We start from the raw sequence: 10,724 nt of genomic DNA on the forward strand, positions 1-10,724 counted from the left end.
ATCCCCCTGCTGGCCCAGGGTGAGAACTTCAGTACATAACAGTTGGACTAGATGATCTATGGGGTCCCTTGCAGAATAGTCTTTAGGATGGCGAATAGCTTGACTGTAATAGAATCTAGACACACACACACACACACACACACACACACACACACCACACACTCTACATTCATTCTCCCAACCACCACCCTTTAAATAGGAGACAATCTATTCATAAAAACCATAGCAAGAAAAATTGTGACATTACTAAGTGGAATGGCAGGGAATGATGCCAACGCGCTATTTATTTCAATAACAGTTGGTGTCATTGCAAAAATGGCGAGAAAGTACTGTGTTTAATTAGCAACTAATTTTAAACCTTCCACTCAATTATTTAACATTTTCCAAGCTAAGCACACATTTTGAAAAGTGACACAAAAGCTGCGTTCATCATGCTTGTTCTAGGGTTATAATTATGAATTACAGCAGGTAAGCACATCATAGCATTTACTGCACCAAGAAGCATTTTTTTAAAGTCCAGACCTGCCCTTGCGTATAACAGTAAGCCAAACCTTTTTATATCAGTCGTATATTTGAACAATGCAAGTGTCAGCCTTAAACTATTTGCTGTACAAAGTTTAACTTGTAAAAAGCCTTGTGGATCACCTTATTTCAGTGATGGGTGATAACAATAATGTCACGCTTGCTTTTCTCCATCTCTAACATGTTCAGTTCTTGTGGAGAAATCACCTTTTAAAATGTGTCTACTGAGACAGGATTGTTTTATATACAGTGTATAAGAATTTATTGTGTATATGGGGTTGCATGAATAGTTAAGTTTCCGTTGGTGAATGGCAGGTGGCAGTTATTAAGCTGAATGAGGTTGGTGTGACAAAGGCTGGGTTATTTTTATGCTGTGTGAGAGGATTGTAAAATTTCACTTCTTATTGGCTAGCTGGGTTGTTGGTTGCATATTGGATGGACTGAGTGGTCTGACTGTGGTGAGACTGACTGAGGAGGAGAGTAATTGGCAGAGAAGTAAGAAAAAGGAGGAACAGCTGAACTTTGCAAGCCAGTCCTGTGTACGCTTCTATATTTGTAAGCGACTGCAATTTAAAGTAATAGTAATTTTATAAGAGCAAAAATAAGTCTTAAATGAATAGTAACCAATTTAAGTATTAGTATTATTCTACCTTTATAATAATGAATAACTTGTTAATTTTTTAAAACTTATATTGCAAGTATGGCCTGTTTTATACCACTCCTAAAATATCAGAGCTACTGGGTTATATATGTAAGGCTTTCGTAAACAGCAGACATAATAGAGATATATGGTAGCAGTGGTTAGAAGGATTTTAAATATGAGCCCCTCCACACATTTGGTAAACCAGCAGTGATAAATAGAAGCTGATACTTCACATATGTTATGAATGCTTTCATTATATATCTTTAGGTACATTCCTCTATAACCAGGCCTTTTGCTGATTATACATTCTATGGGCTTTTAAATGTGTTTGTGGGAAGGGGGGGTGTTTATTATATGTTTTTGTTTATTATGTGTTTTGTGTTCTCATTTTGAATTTTATATTGTGAACTGCCCTGTGATCCATGGATGAAGGCCAGTATACTACTACAGTGTTTCCCAACCTTTTTTGGGCAAAGGCACACTTGTTTCATGAAAAAAATCTCGAGGCACACCACCATTAGAAAATGTTTAAAAAATTAACTCTGTGCCTATATTGACTATATATAAAGTAACTCTCTTTAATAGGAATCAAATAAACACAAAGAAAGTATTTTATAATTACTTTATTATGAAATAGTAAGTACCGTATTTTTCGTCCCATAGGACGCTCCGTCCCATAGGACGCACCTACTTTTTTGAGGGGGGAAATAAAGGAATTTTTTTCCCCTTTATTTCCCCCCCAAAAAACCAGGTCGGGGAACAGTGGGATGGCGGTGCTGCGCCTCCCCGCTGTCCCCCGAGCTTGTGGGGCTGGCCCATGTCTGCCTGGCGCGAGGGGCGCTCTGCTTCAGGGCGCCCTGCGCGTCCGGCGGCAGGCTACAGTCCGCAGCATGGGGAACCCTCTGCTTCAGGGCGCCCCATGCGCCCCCCGGGTGCGCAAGGCTTGCCAACACGAGCGCGGAGCACGGGGCGTCCTCCGAAGGATCTAGTTTGTCCCTGAATCTGAGGATATTTTCAGTTTACATGAATATCTGTGTCTAGGGAAGTCAAAATCAGCTGAATGCAATGATAGTAACACAACCGACAACCTCGCAAAGCTCCATCTTGTCTTAATTGCATGACCAAAGGTGGAATGTATACTCAGCTTATGGAATTGATGCTGTGGTGCTTATGAGCATCAATGATAAATCTCTCCTCGGTGCTCCTAGTTATGGCAGCCAAAGGTGTAACCGCCATGTTCAGTATACCTCAAATTATAGGAATAAACAGCAGAGGGTGGATATATTGTCATCATTGCCTTCTTGCAAATTTCCCTAAGGCATCTTTTCGGACACAAGCTCTATAGTTAGAAAGCTGAACTAGATCAACCTTTGTTCTGACACAACATGACAGTTCTTTCTTTCTTAGATAAAATGATCACTGCTGTGATCCCCCCTCTGGTCCCACTAACAGGGTTGCAGAGTAGAAGTTCCCTTCACTTTCTTCCCCTTACCCTCCCAAATGTTATGTGGAGGTTTCAGGAGAAGAACCGAAAGCAGATTTGGGACAGTGCAGGGTGTGTGTTGAGAGCAAGAGGAAGTTCCAGAACCCAAGCAGTTCTGCTTGTGTATTGGCTCTGGGCTTTCCCCCACTCTTTCTAGGCACTGGTCCGTGTTTTAAAGCTCCGTGTCTGAGCGGATCATCATCACCCCTCCCACCCAGCTTTACCCATGAAATCAGCTCTTTAGTGCTCAGTCGGAGCAAAAGTCAATTTGGGTTTTCCACAGATAGACGTTTGTTCCAATTGAGCACTAAATAACGAGTTTTCCCAGGGAGAGCTCTGGGTGGGGGACGGGTACTTGAACACAGAGCTTTAAAACATGGGCCATGTCTGGAAAGAACGGACGAAAGGTAAGTGTGGATAAAGCCTTTGTTGGATATAATACACAGTGTGATTGCTGCTGAATAAATTCAGCACCATGGATGAGAAGGCACAAGGAGAAGGGGACGACAGAGGACGAGATGGTTGGACAGTGTTCTTGAAGCTACTAACACGAGTTTGACCAAACTGCAGGAGGCAGTGGAAGACAGGAGTGCCTGGCGTGCTCTGGTCCATGGGGTCATGAAGAGTCGGACACGACTAAACAACTAAACAACAACAACAAATAAGTGTTAGATATAGGAAAGCTTCAGAACAGACATGCCAGTTGTGATGGGGATCAGTTGTTAACTCTGATTAGTTTCTGAAACAAATCTGTTTTGTTCCTAGGTATATCACCAGCTATAATAACATGTGTCATATGCCACAGAGGCTGGTGGGACACTGCCCCACCAGCCTTCTTCTTACATATAACCAGTCCAGAGGATGATCCTGGCTTCCTGCTGTCTCCTCCTTAGCCTCACTTTTGCCCTAGTAGAACTCAGCAAGGAGGAGGATGCGGAATTAGTTGTCTCTGCCTTGCCAATGGCTTTGGCACCATCTACGGTTGCTCTTCCTGCCTTCCTCCTCAACAGTCCCAATCAGGGGTCAGCAAACTTTTTCAGCAGGAGGCCAGTCTAATGTCCTACAGACCTTGTGGGGGGCAGGACTATATTTTGGAAAAAAAAATATGAACGAATTCCTATGCCCCACAAATAACCCAGAGATGCATTTTAAATTTGTATCTGCCCTCCCCAGCCAACGCCGGGCTCAAAGTGGCTAACAACAAGTAAAAATAGCACAGTGTACATAAAATAACACGGTCAATTAATTAAAATACATTCTAAAATCAATTCAGAATCAAATCAATGGCAACCATTGGGTTAGAGTTCTGTGAGGATTACAGAAGGAGAGAGGAGTTCAGACTGTGCCTTGGCCAAAGGCCTGGCGGAACAGCTCCATCTTGCAGGCCCTGCGGAAAGATATCAAGTCCTGCAGGGACCTAGTCTCTTGTGACAGAGCGTTCCACCAGATCGGGGCCACAGCCGAAAAAGCCCACATTCTACTCATGTAAAAATCCGCCGATTCCTGGACTGTCTGTGGGCTGGATTTAGAAGGCAATTGGGCCGAATCCGACCCCTGGGCCTTAGTTTGCCTATCCATGGTCCCAATGGGCACCATCCACCAACAGTCACATTCAAGTAAGAGTGTTGAAATGGAAAGAAAGGTGAATGAAAAGGAAGTGGGTTGCCATCCTTATATACACCTCTTACTTTCATAGGACTTAAGCACCTATAATTAGGTGCAGAGTTTTGAAGTCAGCAAATGGAGAATCCAAGGGCATCTTTCTGGGTAAAGAACCATTGCTCTGGCCTTGCTCTCCAGTTGCTTTCACTTTGTTTCAATTTTTAGGAGCTCTTTTCTGGTTTCCTGGTGCCTGAGATTTGGCCAGTCTACAGATGTAAGCTTGTTAGCATTTGTCCTGATTTTCTGCTCACAGTGACAGAAAGGCTGAGTGGTTGTTTTAAAGGTAATCCCTAAGCACTTATCTTTGGCCTCCAGGTACTAGAGAGCTGCTGAGCAAGCATGCAGCTAGGATATGTAAAACATATTCATTATAAATACAAATTAATTCTGACCTTATGATTTACTGTGGAAGAGGGCTGAGTGGGAGGAGTAAATTTTCAATCAATCTTAAGGAGTTGCTTGCCGCAATCATTTCATAAATAACATGATTTAAGCTAATAAGTCCTACGCACACTTGGATGTTGCCCCTATTTAATGTTTCACTCTAGCATCAGGCCAAAATGTGCCTTGGTATGAAAGAGAATGACATTTGTGTCACATTTCATTGCCTGAATGAATTGTGTCTGGAGATTAGAGCCTCTGCCCCTTTCATATTATTTCAGAAGTACTGTATATTAATTCCTGGAAAGGTAAGCTTCTATGTGAGTAGTGATAAATGTTTTTTTTAATAAAAAGTGTGTTGATTTATTAATATTATAGTTACCTTTAACATGTTTTACTGTTCTTGTTACTGTTTGTATTTTTATTAATTTTTATTGTCTTTTAGCTTCCCTGGGCATCTTTTGTGGAATGTCAGGATGATGTTGTTTAGTCGTTTAGTCGTGTCTGACTCTTCGTGACCTCATGGACCAGAGCACGGCAGGCACTCCTGTCTTCCACTGCCTCCCACAGTTTGGTCAAACCCATGCTGGTAGCTTCAAGAACACTGTCCAGACATCTCATCCTCTGTCGTCCCCTTCTCTTTGTGCCCTCCATCTTTCCCAACATCAGGGTCTTTTCCAGGGAGTCTTCTCTTCTCATGAGGTGGCCAAAGTATTGGAGCCTCAGCTTCAGGGCTGATTTCCTTCAGAATGGATAGGTTTGATCTTCTTGCAGTCCATGGGACTCTCAAGAGTCTCCTCCAGCACCATCATTCAAAAGCATCAATTCTTCGGCAATCAGCCTTCTTTATGGTCCAGCTCTCACTTCCATACATCACTACTGGGAAAACCATAGCTATTACTATGTTGGCAAGGTTTTAAATATATAAAACTGTCTTGGCAGTCTAATATGGTGGCAACCACCAAAGAAATAATTTTGGAATGGGAAATCAGTGTCAATTTTCATGGCCATATTTCTATAACGAAGTAAAAAATGTAGGTTTTTTTTTCCAGTGTAGAAGATTTCAGTGATTGTATGCCTAATAATTACTTATGATATATTGAAACACCACTTCAGTGAATTAGAAATATCTTCTTCCTTCGTTGAATGGTCTGTTTTATTTAAACTAATTTCACATGATTGAGGTACAGTTGATCCCAAGACATATATTAATTTTGGTGTTTCTTTGGATTTGAGAATGCAGAAGAAAGTGTCATATTTTATATTACTTAAATGTTTTGAATGTTAAATTATCAGGCAGCCACCCGCCTCGCCTATGCTAAGAAGTTGCAAGTATTTACTTAGGTTAGAGGAGACAACAACTAGCAGACAACTAGCAGGTAGGGAATCAGTCTAGCAGAACTCCCTCCATCACAAATCATTCAGAAAATAGGAGTGGAGCAAATCTTGGAGCTTCATAGCAAACTGTGGCATAGGACTGGCTCATTCAGATCACCTGACTTCTGACCCAGGAAGATTATGGCCTGTGATGTCAGTATCTTGGCTACAGCTGAACTGTGCACACATTCTCTGCTCAGTAGTTCTGGTGGTGTCGTGAGGAGGGAATCCCCAGCACCCACCAAATTACAGTTCTCAGGATTCCTTGAGGGCAGTCATGTGCTTTGAATGCATAGTGTGCATGCAGTGAAATTCACGGGGAGAAACTTGCACCTGTTTAATTTCTTTAGGTTAGACTGTTGTTAAAGGCACAGCAACATTAGTAGAACGGGAGGAGCTCATCTAGGTAGTCAAGTTGAGGCTGATGACTGTTTTGTAACAACTGTCAAAGCATTTAGTGAGGGCAGTTCACCCTGGCACTTGGTCCTTTCACCTTAGGGCCAGGAGATCTCTCCCTCTCTTGTGCTGAACTCCATGTGAAGAGGAAAGAGTTCTCTCTCCACACTGGGGGTGAGTTACTAGAAAGAGCCCATGAGTACAAAGTAACATCCATCCATGTCACATTAATCTTCACCATCTCCGCTTCAGGTTGCCCCCTACCAGTCTCTGAATAGCATAAGACAGTCTAATGGACACTTATGCTAATTGCAGGCAGTAATCGTTTCTCAAGTACCCGCTTTATCCACCCACTAGTTGATTAGCAAGGATTGATTTTGTTTTTTGAACGACACAAGGCACACGGCCCATTTTTAACTGGGGTGCTGGAAACATAGAATATGGAAAATTCGAACAAAGAATGTTTACCTTGTGCTCAATGTGAAACCATGGTGTGAGCGTTGAGCTCCTGGAATACAGCATCCAGCCAGTTGATGCATTTGCCTGGTCCCTGTGACAGGAGATCTGTTTGCAATGCGTATACATAATATTATGGGTGTGTTCAGAAGGTGTTGTGTGTCCCTGTAAAGGTGATTTGTACAGTACTTGCCACCTTCTTCTAACCTCATTCTTGAACCAAGTAGGTGGAGGAAGAGGCTACAGACCGATATGTGAGACCCTAAACATTCTTGAACAGCTAAAGAAGTTTGCGTTGGGAAGTATGTGATATTGACAGCAATGGAGGGATGAAAATAAGGCCATGTGGAGGCTGTGCTGCATGACTCTGAGAGCACATGTACACAGAATAACTGTGTTTGGCCTGATGTATTACAGCAGAGTGTAGGAGAGGAGAATATAGTTACGCTTACATCTTACCTGTAGGCTTCCCATAGGTATCTGATAGGTCACTGTGAGAACAAGTTGCTGAACTAGGTGGGCCACTGGCTGTCCTTATGCGGCAGTAGGACTTGGCTGAGAGACTAGCTGCTATTTGGTGGTTTCTGTTTCCATTGCAGATGAAAATTATCATCATCAACCTTTATTACGGTCCAGAGACCCAACAAATTGTTACAAAGCAATACACAATTCATACAGCCTACCTCCAGGTTAAACAAGCATTTTGTTCAGAATATAGGAATCATTGGTTCTTGCAACCACCGATAAAAACTTTGCCACTGCTAATGTTCTAGCATTTGTCCGGTTTTCCAATAGGAACCTGACATAGTGAGCCTCTGATTTTCCCGGGAAAGGTACCAGCAAGGGTAGTATCAGTTCAGCCCTGGCTTGCTCATATTTTGCACAGTGCAACAAAATATGTTTTATGGAATCGATGTCCTGAGCACACGAGCAAAGTCTGTCCCGGTAGGGAACTCCTCTCAACCTACTATCCAACACTGCAGAAGGAGAGATGTTTAGTCTGGCTTTGGTGAAAAGCCTGATGAAAATTATAAGAACTTTGTAACTTCAACAAGGTGCCTGAGTTTTCCTGTCAACCTCACCAACCTGTGTGCGTGTGTTTGGTGTCTGTTGGGTTGTAATCCTGCAGGCAGGCTGTTTTGTGTTTTTACCTGTCTGCAACGCTTTGTAAATTTCTTTATAAAAGAATAAACAACAGAAATGGTTTTTAGATTTTTTAAAAATCAGTTAAGTTGTCATAGTTTCCCCCAAGGAGGCCGGGAATCATAGTTTGCTGGGAATGCTGACAATTCTCTCATTGCGTGGCATTCAATAAAGGTTTCCTCAGAGTAGACCCATAAGGTGAATAGACCTAAATTAAACATGTTCATTAAATTCAGTGAGTCTACTCTGAGTAAAACCCTCTAAGATTCCTAACTGAAGTGCCATTCAGAGAGTTCCCTGAGGAGAAGGAATGACTGTTTAAGTCCGTGGTGTGAAGGCTGCCATTATACATTTTTGCCCTTCCTGTTATGATCTCCACTTTGTTATGAAACTCCCTTCATAAATACAGATTTTGCTTCTAGCCTTTTACTTTGGGTGTATGATTAATCTAATAACAACAATAATAATTAATACAAGATAGGATCAATATTGCACATTTTCTATTACGACCCTTATTTTTTAACAAAATTAAGTGTGAAAATTTTCAGCTATGCCTACTCCTTTGTTTCCCCTCTGCAGTGAAGTGCATTCATAATGAGTTTAATTAAGTGGAAATGGATGTTAGCCTATAATGTTACAAAAGGTTGCTATGCACCGATAAATCATAATTAAATGTATTTAGGGTAATAGTAGGAGTCGTTTACAGTGAGGTTGCTTCCAACAAACGTTAATTGTTGCCTTAAATGACAAGTACTCCCAATTAAAAGGCAAACAAATCTAAACCCCACTTTTGCTAACCACCAGGGTATTTACTTTTTGCAGGAACAGCATGTACTTTATTCACCAGGAGCTATTCAAAACAAGGGGAAATGCTAGATGGCTGCTTGCCCGGGGTTTAGTTTGAATAGACTGGATTATGATGTGACAAGATTGCTGGTTGCTTCGGTGAAAGGTATTTTATGAGAAGTTGTGATTAAGACGCGGACATCTCCTGGATTGTTATGGAAAGATGCCCCCTGGAAAATGGAGCCAGCCCTATAGACGTACAAGTCAAGTAGGGTGCTTTAAATATAAATATAAATATAAATATAAATCAAGGTTCATGAAAAGGCAACGCAGTCCCCGAAGTCAGCTTGTTGGATATTAGATGGTGAGAAGTCACAGTGAATTGCTGTGCCTATAAAATCTCCTTTTAATCTTTTTTTTTATTAATTAGTCATGTAGCTGTCCTTACTGTTTCTCTGGCTTGAAATGTTATAATCTTGAAACTTTTTGTGCTTCTTTGAAGCGCTGATACACAACAGTGAAATACACAAATAACACCAACAGTGACTCATTGTGAATAAAAAATTGCATGTCTGATGTCAGTGCCTCACATCTTTGGGTATCTGAGGTAGGACCCACTGCTGATGCCTACCTTGAGCCCACCTTAAATGATTTTTTCTGGTCTGGCACTCCAAGCAATTCGAAGTGGTGAATGTCACCACCCCATTAATATTCCAGAATACCCACTATCTAGCATTGTGGTGGGGCCTCATGAGGAATCAAACAGGGACTAGACCCTGCTACCAAGTCCTGTTTGGAGTACTGCTATCACAGGCAGGTTCCCAGCAGCTCATTAGAAGCTGCCTTTCACGTACTTGAGAGAAGTTCAGATACAGGGAGGCTGTGAAGAAGAAATATGGAATATATATTAATTATTGGCATGGTGCACCATAAAAGGTTACTGGTTTCTGCAAATGAATCATGTTACTCACTTCTAGTATCTATCACAATTCCCTCCTGAGACGCATTTGGCTTTTGGATGGACATGCCATCCAGTTTTTTAGAAGGTCTTTCACAGCCCTGCCTGGAGATACCAGGGATTGAACTCAGGACCTTCTGCATACAAACCACTAAGCTATAGCCAGCACTCCACTAACTTTCCTAACAACTCACCCCTTCTTATTCTGCATCCAAATTCTTTGTCCAGGTTATCACTGGTTCTGTTGACAATCCGTATTTCTCAAGCTGGTTGGAAATCTGCTTTACCTTGTTACAGCTCCATGATGAGTTCAGGCACCAGCAGGTCCACATTCTGCAAGTATTGATAGTGGTCCGCATCCTGTTAATTCTATATGGGAAATCTATCTTGGGTATTAGATATTGAAAAGCTGTTTGCTATCCCTCTCTTCATCTTAGCTCAATCCAATTGTTCCTATAAATTATTTCCTTCTTCGAATACTATGGGAATTGCAGTGTTGTTGTTTTCTTGCTTAGATCAATTTAAACTAGATCTGATGCTCTTGCAGCTTGTTTTGAAAAAGAAGTTGATTTTATTTCTTTTGTAGGCTGCTCAGAACTCTTGGGTTCTTAAATAATAAATTAGCATTGTAAGTAAATGGGAAGTTGACAAATCTCAAATTCTCCCCCTTCAGTTTTCTGAGTTGAAGTTTTAATGTAGAACGCCCTAATTCCATTTGTTTTTCAGCATTTCCAGTTGTTTTTATAGGATTAAGGCTATCACCCTAAACACACTAAGTGGGGAGTAAGCTCAGCTGAGTGCAGTAAGGATTACTTCTAAGGAGACATTCATTTATTTATTTAATAAATGTTCATGCCAGTTTCCAAAAAATTTAAAAAATCTTCCCAAAATCAGTTTAGAAGCCACATATCAAATAC

This window comes from Podarcis erhardii (assembly GCF_964252035.2).
Source record: "Podarcis erhardii genome assembly, chromosome: 9".
NCBI lineage: Eukaryota > Metazoa > Chordata > Lepidosauria > Squamata > Lacertidae > Podarcis > Podarcis erhardii.